This window comes from Molossus molossus, unplaced genomic scaffold (genome assembly GCF_014108415.1).
Source record: "Molossus molossus isolate mMolMol1 unplaced genomic scaffold, mMolMol1.p scaffold_m16_p_14, whole genome shotgun sequence".
Classification (NCBI taxonomy): domain Eukaryota; kingdom Metazoa; phylum Chordata; class Mammalia; order Chiroptera; family Molossidae; genus Molossus; species Molossus molossus.
The window spans coordinates 39,285,343-39,305,856 of record NW_023425349.1 but is presented as its reverse complement, the minus strand read 5'-3'; the positions used below and the strand labels follow the sequence as shown (position 1 = coordinate 39,305,856).

The window sequence follows — 20,514 nt, the reverse complement described above, 5'->3', positions numbered from 1 at the left end:
GTTTGAAAGATGATAATCAGAGTTCAAGGAACTAAACTGATTTTGCTGATGTATGCCATATGGTAATCTTCTGTATACTTTCATAGCTCTTTTACTATAAGAGACTTAAATGAGATAGCATTGTTTTTCTTCTGCATGTTTTTCTCTTGTAGTCTTGTCTCTGTGAGTAGTGCTTGAAAGCTGAGATTAGACTTTATTTTCTCTTCATATTCAGTCACTAAAGACTGGGTATAGTACTTTACCATATTTATCCTTTTTTGGTGCTTTGATTCTGGCTCTGGTCTCTGGCCTGGATTATTACAGTAGGTTTACTAATTGATCCTTGCCTTATTTTACCCCCAAACCTTTCCCATAATTCTGTCTGAATGATCTTTTTAGAACAAATTTCCTCTATTTTTCTCTATGTTAACCTTTAATACCAGCCTTTTCTCCCTTACTTACAAGGGTCAAATTAAAACTCTTCATAGTATGTAAGGTCTTTGCCGTTCTTTTTAGCCTCATCATCCCCCATTAGTCTTCTCCTACCTAGTCTGCCTCTGAATTTTAGACCGAATTATTTGTAGTTTCCCAAACACTTAGGTAAATATACATGCTGAAGCTTAAAGAGTCCATGCCCCCTCATCCCCTTACCTCTCAAATTCATTCATATTTCCAACTCAGCTTAAAATTTAGGTGCCTTTTGAAGTGTTTCATGATTTCCCCTGCTAACTTGCATGCCCAATAAAAATATCGATTTTAGCTGCAATTGTTTTTGTTATTATTAAGATTAGAACCAATTGGGTGACCTGGAATGCCTTTATACAGAATTTAGGGAAACAGTTAAACTGTAATAAACATGTATGTATATGTATGTATGTGTGTGTGTGTGTGTGTATATATATATATATATATATATATATATATATAAAATTTTTTCTTTATTGATTTTAGAGAGCAAGGAAGGGAGAGGGAGAGACAGAAACATTGATGAGAGAGAATGTTGATTAGCTGCCTCCTACATGCCTCCCACTGGGGATTGGGCCCACAACTTGGGCACGTGCTTTGGCCAGAAATTGAACCAGCGACCTCTTGGTACATGGGTTGCCTGTCAACCACTGAGCTACACTGACTGGGCTAAGCATGTATATTTTTCAAGACATAACTCCTATAAGCTTTTTAAAAAATTGTTGAAGTATAGTAAAACAAGCTGCATTCATTTTTTCTTTTCTTGATTTTAGAGAGAGAGGAAGGGAGGGGGGAGACAGAGAAACATCAATGAGAGAACATTGATTGGCTGCCTCCTGCATGCCCCCCACTGGGGACCGGGCCCACAACCTGGGCATGTGCCCTGACTCGGAATCGAACCGCCAACCTCTTGGTGCATGGGTTACCGCTCAACCACTGAGCCACAATGGCTGGGCCAAGCTGCATTAATTTAATTGGTACAGTTTAATGAGAGCTTTGATAGCTATCTTGTTCATTTTCTGGAGTACAAGTGGGCTGAAAACCTTGGTGAAATGTGCAGAGGCACTTTTGTTTGGTTATGGATATCTAATTCGTTAGTAAAAGGAGAGAGGAAAAAGGAATGACTTATGCTGCCATAAGGCTGATGTTACTTTTGATAGTTATATACAGGGTGGGCAAAAGTATATTTACAGTTGTTCATATGGGAAATAAGACAGTAATAAATAATAACACAAGATTAACCTGTTTTACTTAAAACAGTAAACCTACTTTTGTCCCATCCTGTATATCTGTGAAACCACCACTATAATCAAGATACAGAACATTTCCATCATTACCTTGCCCCCTAGATTTTCTTATGCCTCTCTGTAGTCTATCCTTCCTGCTCCTGCCTCAGGCAATCAGTCTTTTTTGTTGTTAATCCTCACTTGAGGATATTTTTCTGTTGATTTTTAGATAGAGTGGAAACTGGGGAGGGAGAGAGCCAGCACTCCAAGGAAAGACACATCAATTGGTTGCCTCTCATACTACCCTGACCAGGGTGGGGATCGAACCTGCAACCCAGGCTTGTGCCCTTGACCAGGAATCAAACCCTCGACCCTTCAATCTACTGAGCCAAACCGACCAGGGCTCAGTCTGTTTTTTGGTGGTGGTTTTTGTTGTTTTTGTCACTATAAATTCCATTTTATATAAATGGTATGATATAATGTGTATTCTTTTGTATCTGCTTCTTTTACTCAGCATAATGATTTTGGGGTTTATCTGTGTTGTGTGTCCAGTTATATAACAGTATTTCAATCTTTCTGTTGCTGAGTAGTAGCACATTGTGTGAGTGTACAGCTTGTTCATTCATTCACCTGTTGATGAATATTTGAATTGTTTTCAGTTTTTGGCTATTAAAAGCTGCCTTGAACATTTGTCACAAGTTTTTGTGTTAACATACACTTTCATTTTTCTTGGGTACACACCTATAAGTGGAATGGTGGGATTAAATCGTAGGTGTATGCTTAATTTAATAAACTTCTGAAGTTTTCCAAAGTGATAATATTGTTTTGCATTCCTCTGAGCAGTGCGTGAGAGCTTTTTTTTTTTTTTTTTTTTTTTAATCCTCACCTGAGGATATTTTTCCATTTTTTGTACAGATAGAGTGGGAGGGAGAGAGAGGGAGAGAGAGAGAGAAACATCGATGTGAAGGGACACATCGAGTGGCTGCCACCTGCACGACCAACCAGGGCCGGGGACAAACTGCAACCGAAGTACATGACCTTAGCAGGAACCGAACCCGGGTCTCTCCGGACCGCAGGCCGACGCTCTAACTGCTGAGCCAAACTGGCCAGGGCGAGAGTTCTTTTTTAAAAACATTTATTTTTCCATTATGTTTACATTCAATATTATTTTGTATTAGTTTCAGGTGTGCAGCATAGTGGTTAGACAGTCACATAATTGTTTATTTTTTGCATTTATCTTCAGATAGGGCAGGAGGGAGAGGGAGAAACATTGATGTGAGAGAGACACATCAACTGGTTGCCACCCACACAACCCCAACGGGCTAGGGATGAACTGTAACCGATGTGTGTGCCCTTAGCAGGAACCGAACCTGGTACACTCTGGTCCGTGGGCCGACCACTGAGCCAAACTGACCAGAGCCAGTCACAGAATTTATAAAGTGTTCCCCCTGATATTTCCAGTACCCACCTGGCACCATACCTAAGTATTACAATATTATTGACTATATTCTCTATGCTGTACTTTATATCCCCATGACTATTTTGTAACTACCAATTTGTGCTTTTTTTTTTTTTTTTTTTTTTAATCCTCATCCGAGGACATTTTTCCATTTTTTGTACAGACAGAGTGGGAGGGAGAGAGAGGAAGAGAGAGAGGGAAACATCGATGTGAAAGGGACACATCGAGTGGCTGCCACCCGCACGACCAACCAGGGCCGGGGACAAACTGCAACCGTGGTATATGCCCTTAGCGGGAACCGAACCCGGGTCTCTCCGGACCGCAGGCAGACACTCTAACCGCTGAGCCAAACCGGCCAGGGCCCAATTTGTACTTTTTAAAAAAATTCTCACCTGAGGATATTTTTCCGTTTGTCTTCAGATAGAGTGGGAGGGAGGCAGAGAGAGAAATATCAATGTGAGAGAGACACACCAATTCATTGTTTCCCAAACTCGCCCTAACTGGGGCTATGGAATCCAACCTACAACCAAGATATATGCCCTTGACCAGGAATTGAACCTATGACCCTTCAGTGTGCAGGCCTATACTCTAACCACTGTGCCACATGAGCCAAGGCATACCTATCCTATTTATGCTAGATTTAAACTCCTTTTTTTCTTCTTTTTATTAATTATTATTTTTTTACAGCTGTCCCTCCTTTTTCCCTTGTTGACACCCTCCATGCCACTTCCGTCCCCATCCCACCTTCACAGTACTGTTGTCTGTGTCCACTGGTTATACAAATATGCATATAAGTTCTTTGGTTTATCTCTTCCATCCTCCCATCCCCCTTCCTTCTGAGGTTTGTCAGTCTGTTCTCTACTTTCATGTCTCTGGATCTATTTTGTTCATCAGTTTATTTTGTTCATTATATTCCACAAATAAATGAGATCATGTGATATTTGTCTTTCTCTGGCTTATTTCACTTAACATAGGTCTCTCCATGTCATCTCAGGGTAAGAGATCCTTCTTTCTTACAGCTGTGTAGTATTCCATTGTGTAAATGGCAATTACCTTTTTTTTTTTTTTTTTTTAATCCTCACCCGAGGACATTTTTCCATTTTTTGTTTAGATAGAGTGGGAGGGAGAGAGAAACATTGACGTGAAAGGGACACATCGAGTGGTTGCCACCCACACGACTCAATCAGGGCCGGGGACAAACTGCAACCGAGGTACGTGCCCCCCGTGGGAACTGAACCCGGGTCTCTCCGGACTGCAGGCTGACGCTCTAACCGCTGAACCAAACCGGCCAGGGTGGCAATTACCTTTTTAATTTTTTGAGGAAACACCATATTGTTTTCCACAGTGGCTGCACCAGTCTGCACTCCCACCAGCAGTCTACTAGAGTCCCCTTTTCTCTACATCCTCTCCAGCAAGTTGTTTGATGATTTGCTGATGGTAGCTATAATTTTTTAAAAATTGATTTCTAGAGGGAGAGAGGAAGGGAAAGAGAGAGAAACATCAATCGACTGGGGATTGAGCCTGCAACTCAGGCATGTGTCCTGACTGTGAACTGAACTGGCAACCTCTTGGTGCATGGGTTGATGCTCGGCCACTGAACTACACCATCTGGGCTCATAATCTATCCTATTTTTAATAACAATCATACTATATACACTACTCTATTTTGCTTTTTCCTTTTAACATGGGACTAGTTTCTATTTTAATAAGTATAGAGTTATACCATCATTTTAAATAGCTGTATAGTATTCCATTGCATCAATTCACTGTACACTGAAACTAGCCATTTGACTGTTGTTGAATCTTTAGGTTGTTTTTTATTTTTATTTATTTTTTATCCTCATCTGAGGACATTTTTCCATTTTTTGTTCAGATAGAGCGGGAGGGAGAGAGAGGAAGAGAGAGAGAGAAACATCGATGTGAAGAGACACATCGAGTGGCTGCCACCCGCACGACCAACCAGGGCCGGGGACAAACTGCAACCGAAGTACATGCCCTTAGAGGGAACCGAACCCGGGTCTCTCTGTACCGCAGGCCGATGCTCTAACCGCTGAGCCAAACCGGCCAGGGCTTTAGGTTGTTTTTGTATGTGTGTGTGTGTATATATATATGTACACTTTTTTTTTAATCCTCAATACTTTTCCTTTTTTTTCTTTTTAGCTAGGGTGGGAGGGAGGGAGAGAAAAGCATTGATGTGAAAGAGACATGTTGATTGATTGCCTCCTGCACGACCCTGATGGGCCGAGGATCAAACCCGCAACGGAGGCACATGCCCTTGACTGAGAATCAAACCTGAAACTCTTCCGTCTTTGGGCCAGCCCTCTAACCGCAGAGCCAAACCAGCAGGGCTACTTACCACTTTTATAAATAATAATATAATGGACATCATTGTGCAAATTATATGTATTTTAAATTATTTTTAATCCTCACCTGAGGATGAATATGTGTGTGTGTGTGTGTGTGTGTGTGTGTGTGTATTTATACACACACACATATATATATATTATATAAAATTACTTTTTAAAATCTATTTTAGAGAAGAAGGGAAAGAGAGAGACAGAAACATCGATCTGTTGCCTCCTATATGTGCCCTGACCAGGACTAGAACCTGCAACCTTTTGGCGTACGGGATGGGACCATGCTCCGATCATCTGAACCACCTGGCCAGGACCTCTAATTATTTCTTTATGGTAAACTCCAAGGGGAATTTATGACTCTAAAAAATAATACATATTTTTAAAAGATTTTTGATACTTCTTGCCATATTGCCTTTTTTTTTTTTAATGCTACCTCTGTGTCCTTGGTAGTAATGTTACTTGTTACTTAACTTTGTGAGCATCAGTTTCCTTATCCATAAATGGAGATAATGTGAAAATGTATTGTTTTAAAGCAGTTAGTCCAGTGCCTTACACATGGTAAGTACTCATTGGTAGCTATTATTACTTTTTAAAGTTCTTTCAGTTCATATTTCCATCTGGAGTTCAGAGTTTGTGAGTTCCTAACCTCTCAAATACTTATTCAAGGTATTATAAACAGGATCTTTGTCAATCTGATCATTTATTATTATTTTGTGAATTATCTTCCTTGATGGTGGTCTTAAAGCTTTCTCACAAGACACCAAGTTTTTAGAACAGTCTCTAATAGGAGTGAAAGACACATGATTGTCCCATAAATAAATGCAATAAATTTTGTATTTTTCTTTATATATTTGTGAATTCATGCTGTTAGTATTCATTGTAGCTTTGAGATTCAGGGCAGCAGGCCTACAGTACATTTTAAAAACTACTCAATATAAATAAGCTTTAAATATGTATGTGATGTTATTACTTTCCCATGAAGGCCTGGTTCTTTATGTCATTTTAATGGGACCTCAGTGCTAATGAAATGAAACAGAGCTACAGAAGCCTAAATCCCCTCTGCCCCTTCCCGAGAAATACAAATTGGCAGATTGCCCCTGGTGATTTCACATGTGAACATTTGTTAAATGTTATCAAACTATTCAAGAATTTTAACAATTTTTAACATTTAACTCTGAATGGAGGTAGGGGAAGTATGGGTAGAGGGTGGAAGGAGAATGGAAAAGAAGTGTAATGAGTAGTTCTGTTTTGGCTTATTCTTGGCGTTTGCAAACTTTCAGAAGGGAGGATAGGTTCCTGACTCAAGTCTTTCTGTGATGGAGTAGAAATGTAGCAAAGTGCATCAGAAAGCTACCTCCTGGCCAACTTCTCCCAAACTGTCATGCCAAAACAAAACAATCCTCCCCTTCCATCTACCATTCCAGAGATTTAAGAAATTAATCTATTAAAATGCCTTTACACCTAAATGTGAATTACAGTAATTAGACTAAAAAAAATTTTTTTCCCCCCAAATCCTTACCCAAGGATGTTTTTCCATTTATCTTCAGATAGAGTGGGAGGGAAGGAGAGGGGCGGGGGGAGAAAGAGAAAGATCAGTGTGAGAGAGACACATCAACTGGTTGCCTCCTGCACGACCCAACCAGGGCTAGGGACCAAACCGAAGCTGAGGTACGAGGTACGTGCCCTTAACTGGAATCGAACCCATGATTCTTTGGTCTGAGGGCCAATGCTCTAACTGCTGAGCCAAACCAGCCAGGGCATTGGACTCAATTTTTAATCTTTAATAAGATTCACTGATGGTGATCCAGTACTGATAATGGAGCATACAGTCATTTGGAAGAGGGCAAGTCTGAAACCAGTGTCACAGGATGAACTTTGGGTTTTGAAGTGGTAGTGTTAGGGCATGTATCCTTGACAGTTGCCTAATTTCTTTAGGCCAAAACGGATTTCTCACTGATAAAGTGGGATGATGATTTATAGCCTATAGTTTTTGTGAGGCTCAAATGAAATAGTATGTGTCTTGCACAGTTAATAATCCCCTAATTGAAGGAAATCACACATATATTTAATCACTAATATTTTGGTGTCATGATTATCATTTAATAATGTGAACTCTATTGTTCAATTATTGTCTCTATAGCCAGAACATAAATTCCATGAGCTCGGAAATTTGACATTGTCCTGTCCATTGCTGCATTCCCAGAGCCTGGCTCAGTGCTGTGAATATAGTGATAGATGTGTTGAATGAATAAATAAAATATTAGATTACTAGAGAAAACAGGAATATGTAGTGTATTTAGAGGTATGCAAGGCATTTTTCATGTTTTTCCATAGAATTAAGAACAATGAAATGGACCTACTTGTTGACTTACTGTATTCAAATGGATTCATGAGATTGTGGTTTTTGGTAGTGTGTCAGAGGGCTGGCCTCACAGTCTGCTCTTGCTCCACAGTTTTTTTTTAAAGGCAATGACTTGAATAAGTAGAGAGGAGTGTTTTTTTTTTCAAGTATGGGAGGGATTTTCAAATACTGGATGCAGAATTGGAATTCAGAAATTATTCTGATAGCCTAGGGTGATAAAAACCAGTATGATGACAAATTTAAAAACATTAAAAAATTTTAAAATTATAATTTACATTCAGTATTATTTTGTATTAGTTTCAGGTGTACAGCACAGTGGTCAGACAATAATATGCTTCATTCACAAAGTGCTCCCCCCTGGGTTTTTCTGGTATCCACCTGGCACAATACCTAGCTATTATGATATTACTGACTATATTCCCTATGTTGTATTTTACATTTCTGTGACTGTTTTGTAACTACCAATTTGTACTTTTTAATTCCTTCACCTTTTTCATTCAGTCTCTCAACCCTCCCTTTCCTTTGAGAACCATCATTCTGTTCTCTGTATCTATGAGTCTGTTTCTATTATTTTTTATTTTTTTATCTATTTATTTTGAGTCTTTCTCTTTTGTTTATTTTGTTGTTTAGATTACATATAAGTGAAATCATATGGTATTTGTCTTTCTCTGACTTATTTCACTTAACATGATAATCTCTGGGTTCACTCATGCTGTTGCAAATGGTAAGATTCCATTCTTTTATGGCTGAGAAATATTCCATTGTATATATGTACCAAGCTCTTTTATCCACTCTTCTATTGATGGACATTTGAGTTGCTTCCATATCTTGGCTATTGTAAATAATGCTGCAGTGAACATAGGGGGAGCATATATTCTTTGAATTAGTGTTTTGAGTTTCTTTGAATATATACCCAGAAGTGGAATTGCTGGGTCAAGCGGCAGTTCCATTTTTAACTTTTTTTCTCTACATCAGCGGTTCTCAACCTGTGGGTCACAGCGCTTTTGGGGGTCAAACGACCCTTTCACAGGGGTCGCCTAAGGCCATCATAAAACACATATTTCCAATGGAGATTCATAACAGTAGCAAAATTACAATTATGAAGTAGCAACGAAAATAATTTTATGGTTGGGAGTCACCACAACATGAGGAACTGTATTAAAGGGTTGCAGCATTAGGAAGGTTGAGAACCGCTGCTCTACATCCTCACCAACACTTTGTGGATTTATTGATGATAGCCATTCTGGCAAGTGTGAAATTTGCATTTCTCTGATGATTAGTGACATTCAGAGTCTTTTGATATGTCTATTGGCCATCTGTATGTCCTCTTTGGAGAAGTATATTCAGGTCCTCTGCCCATTTTTTTTTTTTTTTTAATCCTCACCTGAGGATATTTTCCCTTTATCTTCAGATAGAGTGGGAGGGAGGGATGGAAACAGAGAAACATCGATGTAAGAGAGACACATCCATTGGTTGCCTCCTACATGACCTGACCAGGGCTGGGGAGGAACCGTAGCTGAGGTACATGCCCTTGGCCAGAATATACCCGTGACTGTTTGTTCCACAGGCCGTCACTCTAACCGCTGAGCCAAACTGGCCAGGGTGCCCTTTTTTTTTTTTTTAATCCTCACCCGAGGACATTTTGTTTGCATTTATCTTCTGACAGAGTGGGATGGAGAGAGGGGAGAAGAGGGAGAAAGAAACATCAATGTGAGAGAGAGAGACACATTGACTGGTTGTCACCCACATGACCCCATCGGGGCCGGGACTAACTGCAACTAAGGTACGTGCCCTTAGAGGGAACTGAACCTGGGACTCTGGTCCGCGGGCTGGCGCTCTAACTGCTGAACCAAAACTACCAGGGCCTTTTTTTTTTTTTTTTTTTTATCCTCACCCCAGGACATTTTTGCATTTATCTTCAAATAGAGCTGGAGGGAGAGGGAGGAAGAGAGAGAGAGAGAGAGATATTAAGTGGTTGCCACCCACACAATCCCAACCCGGGCGGGGACAAACTGCAACCGAGGTACGTGCCCTTAGTGGGAACCGAACCCAGGTCTCTGGTCCATGAGCCGACGTTCTACCTGCTGAGCCAAACTGGCCAGGGCTAGGCATTTTTTAATTGAAAAAATTTTTTGTGTTGATTTGTATGAGTTCTTTATAAGTTTTGGATATGAACCCGTTTTCAGATGTGTCATTGGCAAATATATTCTCTCATTCAGTTGGTTGTCTTTTCATTTTGTTGATGGTTTCCTTTGCTGTATGAAATCTTTTTAGTTTGATATAGTCCTAATTGTTTTTTTTTTTTTTCTTTGCCCAGGGAGATATATCAGAAAAAATATTGCTAAGTATTTGTCAGAGATTATACTGTTTTCTATTAGAATTTTTATGGTTTCAAGTCTTACATTTAAGTCTTTAATTTATATTGAGTTTATTCTTGTGTATGGTATAAGAAGGTGATCTAGTTTCATTATTTTTGCCTGTATCTGTTCATTTTTTCCAACACTTTTTGAATAGACTGTCTTTACCCCATTGTATGTTTTTGCCTCCATTGTCAAATATTAATTGATCATACAGGTGTGCATTTATTTCTGGGTTCTCTATTCTGTTCCACTGATCTATATGTCTGTTTTATGCCTCTACCATGCTGTTTTGATAACTGTTACTATATAAGGTATCAAACTTTATTCTTTCTCAAGATTGTTGTGGCTATTCGAGGTGGGAATGTGATATATTGCTTAAGGCAGGAGAGACCTGACGCTGTAGGAAGGAAGTGGTTGAAAAAGGAGCATATTTATCCTGTGGAAAGTAGGCCTGACCAGTGTTTAAATTTGTTTTTTCTTTAAATTGTCAATACTTAAATATTGGGAAACATCACAGTTGTTCCGATAAATTGGAGGACCTGGCAACTGTGGGCTTGAGCTTCTTGAAGACAGTTATGTCACTGCTCACTCCTTTAATTATGGCTCTCACTCTCTAATTCACCTGTGTTCTTTCCACTTCCTGCTGTCTAATATGATGCTGGTTTCACTCACTTAGGTATCTTCCTTGGCCTTGTAGGTATTTGTATTTGTAACCCTTGGATAGGCTGGGTTCTGTAAGGCCTTCCAGGGAGAGACCCGAATTCCTATCAATCAGGACTGCTAAATGAACTGCCTTGAGATTTTGTGAAGTTTCATAAAGTTACAGCCCCTTCCCCTCCTCTTCCCCTTTAACTTTTCTCTCTTCTTTGCTTCCTTTCTTCCTTCTTCCCTTAAAATAATCACTCCCCTAAGGAAACAGATTTCTTGAAATATGTACTTAAGTATCTTATTGTACAGATATTTTAATTTTGGTTCACTTTTCTTTCTATGACTGTGGTTATCTGGATGGACATGGTCCTAAACTGCAACAAAACATAAGATTTTCACCTGAAGGTGCAATTAAGATGTGTAAAAAATATAGATACCCGGTTCTCCCACTCTCTGCCATGGAAATTCTGACTCACCAAGTCCCTGAATGGAGTCTGGCATCTGTAGGTTTACCAAGTACGGAGGGGGATTTGGAATCTCCTTTGAACCACTGCCACAGGAATTATAATTATGTCTGTATAGTACCTGAGTCATGAGTTTACTTTGTGGTTATTGGTTGTGTGTATGTGGAGAATCCCAAATCAAGCAAAACAAAATGCCACAGAGGAACAGAATACCTTGCCTCTTGTGGACAAAAATGATTTTGACAACGTGAGACCACTCTGGATTTGGTTTGTTCAGGAAGGCTTCAAAAGGAGATGAGTCCCAAATGGAAGCCCGAAAGAAGTGTTTGGTATTTGGATAGTATTTGGATGAGTAGAGGAAAGGAGAGGATGTTTTGCAGCAGGGGAATAACATAGGAAAGGCGTGAACACATATTGAGCCTGATTTTTTTAGGGGACATTAGGAGACTTGCCTGCCTCACTGGAGAGGAGGGTTCATTGGGAAATTAGCTAGACGGGGGAAATCCTATGATGAAGATTGCTGAGTGCCAGGTGAGAAGTTAGGAGTCAGATACTTAGACTTGAATCCTGCCTCCAATACTTGCTGTAACTGATTATAGACAAATTTTAGATGTTTATCTCCCCTGAACTTGTTTTATTTTATAAAATGGACTTAGTACTTGCTACCCCTGAGGGGTGTTGTGGGGCTGAGTGAGACAGTAGAACTTGGCAAAGAGTACAGTTGGCCCTCGTTTATCATGTTTAATCAGTTCCAGACTCTACTGTGATAAATGAATTTCCGCGAAGTAGGATTCTTTATTTATAAATCGAATATTTTTGCAGTTAGAGCATAGAAAACCTGTTTATGACCTTTTAAATACATTTGTTAACATTATTAGAACCTTCTAGACATGAAATAACACCCTTTAGTCACCATTACAATGGTGATTACAATGTCCAATATATTAGACAAAACAGGAGCGAATAAGACATATTAGACGTTACAAATATTGTACATTTAATTACACACACATACACACAGTTCTAACTTGTGAAACCTATGAAAATAGTGCAGCTTGTTCGATGATGAAAATGAAGAAATGCATTGCACAGCAAAGAAGAGCAAGGTTACTGCTCCTCTGAAGGCATGACCTCAGTAGGAGAGTCTTTAGGTGGTGCAGTATTTTCAGCAGGTGCATCATCATCTTCCGCTGAAGGAGTAATAGGAGTAGACTGGGTGTCTGGGTGCGCGGTTGAAGAACATTATGATAGGCAGTTGCTGGCGCTCTCTTTATATGCGTGAGGAGGCTTTTGTAGGGTTCTATTGCTCCATCAAGTGCATGAATCACAATGCACACATCATTTGTGGGTCCCATTCACCAATCATGTCCTGTACTACCTTAATAGTTCTCACGACTTGCCAGAGACACTCAAGTGTAAGGCCATCTTTCTCCTCCTGACCTCCAGGAACCTCTGGCTGCTCTTCCTCCTCCTCACTTGCAGACTTAGTCATCTCCACCAGATCCTTGTCAGTTAAGGGGTCCAAATGTATCTCCAGCAGCTCATCCACATCATTGCGGGTCATATCTGTGAAACCTCCCAGCATCCGGAATAGCCTAACTGCCTTATCCACTGCTGAGTTGGTTATATCCTCTGGAGTGAATCCTCTGTAGTCGTGGACAATTTCAGGCCACAACATCTTCCAGCTGGCCTTTACGGTCTCTGTCTTTATGGCCAACGTGGCCTGGATGTTCTTCAGACAGGTCACGATGGTATACTGCCGCCAGTACTCCTTCAGCAAGAAGTTCTCAAGATCCATGCCTTCAACGAGGTGCTGCAGGGTGTTTCAGGTGTAGAGGGCCTTGAATGTGCAAATAACACCTTGATCCATGGGCTGGACCAGCGAAGTGGTGTTGGGAGGAAGGAACTTGATCCGCACACCGTCGTAGGATAGGTCTTGCACATGACCTCCAGCATTGTCCATGAGGAGAAGGACATTAAACTCAAGTCTCTTCTCTGTGAGCTACAGCTTGACTTGGGGGATGAAGCACTCATGGAACCAGTCTAATGACAGCTGTTCATGATCCAGCCCTTGTCGTTGGATCCAATGCACTGGCAGCAGGTTCTTGATTTTATTCTTCAGGGCCCTAGGGTTCTTGGCCTTGTAGTTAAGAGCAGGCTTGAGCAAAAATCCCTCTGCAATTTCACACATAACGATAGTGACGTGATTCTTATATGCCTTGAAGCCACAGACCTTGGCCTCATCTTTGAAAATGATGAAGGCGTTCTTTTGATGCCTTGATGAATGATGCCTTGAAAATGAAGGCAAACGGGAAGGCATTCTTTTCCAGAACAGTCCTGTTTTGTCCATATTGAACACCTGTTCTGGATGATACTCGCCCTCATCGAGGATCTTCTGGAACGTGTTGTTCACGTAGTCCTCCGTGGAGAACGACACTCTTCAGATTATACCTTTTCTGGAACTTCTCGAATTAACCCTTGCTCACCGTGAAATCCATGAACATTGCAGAAGAGGGTCTTTGTTGAGGTTCGTCTGCCATAAGGCGCTGATAGAGCTGCTTCGCTTTCTCCCGGATGACCAGCAAATCCAATGGAATGTTTTTCTTGCGGCTGTCACTGATCCAAACAGCTAGGGCAGAGTCTGTTTTCACTATGAACTTATTACAACTTGTCACGACATGCTTTGCTTCCTTGTTGAAAGAGAATAGCTGTTGCACAGATGTTCTTTTTATCTTTACGGATGGAAAGAACCGTAGGCTCATTCAAGTCGTAATGGCGGGCAACCTCCAAGATTTTCTTGCCATCTTTGATCATATCCAAGAGTTTCACCTTCTCCTGGATGGTAAGCATCTTTCTCTGGTACTTAGTTTCATTGTCAGAAGGCTTAGAAGAAGCACGTTTAGGAGCCATCGTGGGGCTTAGATAAAAGTTATCAGAAATTGCAAACACAAGAGCAAAGATACTTCTGATACGTAGCGATGTAGAAGTGTGTATGAGAGAAACAAACTTGTGTGAGGATGAGCCAATCGGTGGCCAGGATAGGAAGAGGATAGGATAGCCAATCAGTGAACAGGACGCTCTGATTGGCTTGGTTTCACCACACCCGATTTTTTGGAAAAAAGTTATTGCCCACACACAAGGAGTGGTCAAGTGGTTGCACCTGGCGTTGAAGGGTTTCCGGGGGTGCTGGAATACATAGGCCTACAGTCCAATGTACAGTAATTTTAATTGTAATACAGGGGTGTATAATTGACTCAGACAACTGAGTGTGCGGTGTATCATTTTCACTGTCTCGATCAACTTTTTAATGAATTATGTTTGAAAAAACTGTGATAGAGTGAAGCCATGAAAGTTGAAGTGCGAAGTGGCGAGGGATGACTGTAGCCCTCAGTGTATGAAGTGATGGCCATTATTGATCCAGCATGCTGAAGGTAATTGCTGAGGGTCATAGAGCAGGGCTATGCTGTGAAGGTGAACACAGATGTAGAGGAGGACATTTACGGTGAGAAGATAATTCAAACTGGATTTTTGACATTTTAAGAGTAGTGTGACAATCCAGCCTTTCCACTTCCATTGGGTGTTGTGCTGGCACTGCCTAGGACCTCATAAAGCTGCTTGCTGAGTACCTACCATGCTCAGCAAATCAATGCTGTTGCTACTCTTGCTTTAGTTTCCTAAAACCCTCATAGGACAAGCAGGTGATTGAAAGCCCATAAAAATAGATCCCATTTATTGAGTACAGTGTTATTTTACTTGCATTCCACATAATAATGAAAACTAAGAGATTTTCAGACTGATTAAAATACCTATTATATCTTTTCTGAAATGTGTTTTCATTAAATAATGAATAGTTTAACTGCATTTATAAGACACATGTAAGTTTAAAGAATGATGGTACAGCCCTGGCAGGGTGGCTTAGTTTATTGGAGCATCATCCCATACTCCAATAGGTTGTGGGTTAGATTCCTAGTCAGGGCATATACCTAGGTTTGTGGGTTCAATCCCTGGTTGGGGTGAGTATGGGAGGCAACCAATCGATGTTTCTTTCTCACATCAATGTTCCTCTCTCTTCCTCTCCCTCTTCCCCTCTCTCTAAAATCAGTAAACATATCCTTGGGTGAGGATTAAAAAAAAAAAAAAAGAATGGTACAACAAATATTGGTGTACCCACTCACAGAACTAGATAGTTCCCAGTACTTTAAAATCCCCTAGACTGCTCCTTCCCAATTCCACTTCCCTCCTTCAGAAGGAACCATTATTCTGAATTTTGTGTTTAACATTTTCTTGCTTTTCTCTCTAATTTTACCACTCTGTATTTTTAAATAATATATTTAGTGTTGAATGTTTTATAACGTGTTATATGTATCTTTCTGTTTTGTGCTTTTCCCCTCCCCACTCAGCATTGCATTCCTGAGTTTCATCCATGTTGATGCATGTAGCTATAGTTTACTAATTTTGTTGCATTATATTTCATTGAGGTAAAAGACCACATTTTATGCATGGACATTTAGGTTGTTTTCAGTGCTTTGCTTTTACAAATGTTGCTGTGAACATCCCTTGTACATGTCTTGGTGCACATGAGCAATCATTTTGGGGAGTGTTATATATGCTTATGTGTCAGGTTTAGGTTGTACTGTACCTCCTATTACAATATAATAAATAGATGTTCAAAAAAGATAACTATTTTGAGCAGACTGACTTTGGATGTCAGAAGAACAGGCAGATGTCCAACAGATAATGGGAAATATGGACAGCAGTACTAGTCTGGACAAAAGATTGGTAGAACAGATTGAGTAAAATTCCCAAAGGAGAGAACATAGAAGAGAAATGGACCATGGACATAACCAAAGCAACTACGTATATTTGGAGTCAAAAGGATAAAGAGGAATCAGAATGAGAGGTAGATCTGAGAGTGAACAGCATTATAAAAAGTCATGGGAGAAGACAATGAGGAGACTTGTTGACAGTGGCTTGCTATGGAGTCTGAGGAGGATGAGAACTGAGGAAAAGCTATTGGATTTAATCCTTCAATGATTATTGAAAGAATTTTTTATACATGATTAGATGGTGAGGAAATGGAGGCCATGAGAAAGAAACTTGGTAGTGAAGGGAAGGAGGGAGGAACAGGAATGTAGTTCAAAGAGTAGCCTGGTGAGTAGAAGTGATGTGTAAGTGAATGTGTGTGTGCACATTTATTACATTGGCAGGAAGAGGTCACAGAAGAAAGAATGAAGATAGAATGAAACGTAGCCAGGTTGGGAGGCTTATTCATGGAGTAAAGCCCCAGAGAATGGATGAGAATAAGGGCCAGTGAGGGGCTTTTACCATGAAATAGAGAAGGGTCACTTATTAAAAAATTTTTTTATATTAATCCTGTTTATTTCAGGACATAATATGCTATTTAGTCCCATGGATGATACTAAGAAACAACTCTGTTAAAGTATCTGTAAGCTATTTTATTTCACAAAGATAGGTTCTAAAAAAATCATAAAACTAGAGAGATTAATGGCCCTCATTCACTCTGTCCTACTGTTAAAGATGTTACAAAGGTACATATTTAGAACACCGCCCAGCTATTCTCTCTTGAGGCTATATTCAACTTGACTAAAGTACCTTAAGAAATGGAACTGTGATTTTAGCAAAGAAATACAGTCCAAATTTTATTATTTATGACTACTGACATGATTTAACTACACCACTCCGGCACATGGTACAGTAGGCCCTCGTTTATCGCGGTCAGTAAGTTCCAGACTCTACCGCGATAAATGAATTTCTGCGAAGTAGGATTCGTTATTTATACACAGTCCTGCCTCGCCACTTCTCACGGCTTCACATGATCACATGAGGGACGACTATTTCTATTTCTCCTACAGCAATTTTTAGTTTTCTTAAGGCTTTGGTCTTAACTTGAATGGAAATAAAATTTAACTATCATATATTTCAAACATTCAAATTAAAATGTAACCCTTTCCCTGGTCAGTGTGACTCGGTTGAGCATTGTTTCATGCACTAAAAGGTCATGGGTTTGATTCCTAGTAAGGGCACATGCCCAGGTTGTGGGCTTGATCCCAAGTAGGGGACATGCTGGAGGCAGCTGATGGATGTTTCTCTCTCTCTTCTACTCTCTAAAATCAATAAAAACATTTAAAAAATAATAAAATGGCCCTGGCCAGTTTGGCTCAGCGGTTAGAGCGTCGGCCTGAGGTCCAGAGAGACCCCGGTTCGGTTCTCGCTAAGGGCGCGTACCTCGCGTACCTCGGTTGCGGTTTGTCCCTGCCCAGGTTGGGTCATGTGGGTGGCAACCACTCCATGTGTCCCTTTCACCTCGATGTTTCTCTCTCTCTCTTTCTCTCCCTCCCTCCCTCCCACTCTATCTGAACAAAAAATGGAAAAATGTCCTTGGGTGAGGATAAAAAAAATAATAATGAAAATAAAAAAAATAATAAAATGTTACTCTCATGTACATATTCTTTCCAGTTTTAAGCTAAACAAAGATATACATTTAGAGCTGTATTAATGTAGCAAAGCCAAAGATGACCCAGCTTACTACTATGAGAGATTGTTACATTCCATTTAGTGTTTGATAGAGAAAACATTGATTATGACTTATTTTATTCCACTAGCAGTCTGTTCACACATGGTCCAAGAACACTCAGATAATAAACCAAATATAACCAGATGTTAAAGATTGGTTTTTAAACATAGCCAATGATACCACTCTTGTCTATGATCTCACCGACATAAAACCACATTCACACCTCAGTGGCTACCAAACCATTCGGCATAAGCTTCCTTAACTGAACTGTTTGCAGCTACTAGTTTGAGCACTACTTATTACAGCTCAAATAGCTGTGGTGATCTCAGCAGGGATTGGAGGAACCAGCTCAACTCGACAATAGTGCCAAAATATGGCCAGTGAGGCTTCAAGTAAGTCACAGTAGGGTTTACCAGGCTGGAGCCTTCTCTGTGAGGTTATGGACAAATTGGGCCACTGTTCTAGAGTGGAAAGTCTGTCACCCAGAACTTGAGGGTCACCTCTTTCTCAGTGACAGTAGTGAAGGAAGGGAGGATGGGGAAGAGACAAAGAAGTAGGTTGATGCAGAATCATCTCCACATTTGATTAAAGGAATGAACAAGATTATCTGCAGAGAACAGGACATGGAATAGAAAGTGGGGGAGGTTACACAGAGAATAGTCTTATAAATTTTATAATTAGAAAAAAATTTGGGAGGGTTTTTATTTAGCAAAGCAGGTGGTTTGCAGCAGCATGACTTAATGGAAAGAACTTGAACTTTGGAGCCAGAAGGACCTGAACTTGAGTCCTAGCTTTATTCCTTTTTAAAAAGTTACCAAACTGATCATTTTCTTTTTTTTTATCCTCACCCGAGGACATTTTTTTTTTTGTTGTTGTTCAGATAGAGTGGGAGGGAGAGAGAGGAAGAGAGAGAGAGAGAGAGAAACATCGACATGAAAGGGACACATTGAGTGGCTGCCACCCGCACGACCCAACCAGGGCCGGGGACAAACTGCAACAGAGTTACATGCCCTTAGTGGAAACCGAACCCGGGTTCTTCTGGACCGCAGGCCACGTTCCAATTGCTGAGCCAAATCAGCCAGGGCCAAACTGATCATTTTCAATTTCTTCGTAATAAAATGGGAACAATAGTATCTACTTTGTCAGGTAGTTATGCACACTCAGTTTGTATTCTCAAGGAGTTTGAGGTCTAGGAGGGAATTCATTTCTCTTGCATTTTCTTTTGGGACAAAACTCAACTTTCTCAGAATTGTGAAAGGACTCACTAGCTACTTCCCTGTCTGTGTGCTTTTAAATACTAGATTAGATCCCATCTGCAGGTGTTATTCCAATCGGTCTGGATTTAGCCACTAATGCTGGGTGAGTCACTTCTCCAAGGCGGTGTATAGACATTCTGACCCCTTGTCCTCTCGCCAGTGGGCTTCAAGGAGGGAACCTTTCGCACCTGCCAATCATGAAGCATGAGTGGTCTTGGACTACCAACTCCTTCAGTGGTGATTCAGCCTGTCTTATTCTTATATCTGTAATAAGATAGATGTGTATTTTTTTTTTTTTTTTGGTCTTTTTTGCTGTTGTTAGCAGCTAAATGTAGGGTTGTTTAGCTTTCGACTAGCCTCCCAGAGGGAAATGGTCCCAGACTGAGGACCCAACCACAATCATAAACAGTAATGAAATCCATCCATTTATAATCTTCATTACTTTTAGGGAGATTAAAGACATGCATCCTTGATTAGGGAGAGTGGAATTAATTGTAATGATGGAACTTGGAGTGTTTCGAGACTAGAGAAGTATTAAACTAAATTCTAAGAGAAGTGCTTTGGCAAAAGGATTATAAATTAAAACATTAATATGTGTACTCTAGTTGCTTAAGGGATTGTAAACATAATTTAAGCATTTAATGAGTGAAATTGTTCCAATGCCATCTGCGATTTGTGATGGAGATCAGTATGTCCAGATCAGAATTGGGTTAATTGAAGTTTATAACCAGGGAAAGGACAAAACATTCTGACCAATACCTGGATTGTATAATAGACATTTTCCAATGCAGCAGAGTATTTACAATCTTATGTTGGATCAGTAAGAATTAGGTTGTCTCCAATTTCTAGGACCATATAAATACCAACCTTTCAAAACTGGCGATAGGAAGTTCATACATGTATCTTTTTCATATGTGTGACCTCTTAGTTCTCCCAGGCAGGCCACTCTGTTTTCCACAGGTCTGTTCTATCGTCCTGGTTGTCAGCCTTGCATAAGAATTGTTGCAGTGTCATGAGTATCAGTAGAATGTTCCAGCTGACCTTTGGTAGGCCTTTGAGAAAAGATAAAAAACAAAAATTGGCACATGCAAAGATACCTTCAGTGATTAACAGCAATTTTCTTTAGACACTTTATGATTTTGTTAAAATAAAAGCAGACCATAAATTGACTTGCTTCGAGTGAGATAATGTGAAAGCATTAAAAGGCACTAAGCACAGGGCCAGTACTCAATTAAATGCATGGTCTTATTATTTTTAATATTTGGAATGAATATCACCTATTTCTACTTTCTCTCACTTTGGTTCTCATGAGCATCTTTTACTCTAAACTCAGTTTTACGAAGGTAAACATTCATTCTCTTTTCTGAGGACGAGCTGCCCTGATGTTGAAGGTGATAGGACAC

The 20,514-nt window shown here is 40.1% G+C and overlaps 1 pseudogene; it reads right to left on the bottom strand.

Annotated features, from left to right (window-relative positions):
• Positions 1-18,015: 18,015 nt before the first annotated feature.
• Positions 18,016-20,010, bottom strand: LOC118629285 (annotated as a pseudogene).
• Between the last annotated feature and the right edge of the window lie 504 nt (positions 20,011-20,514).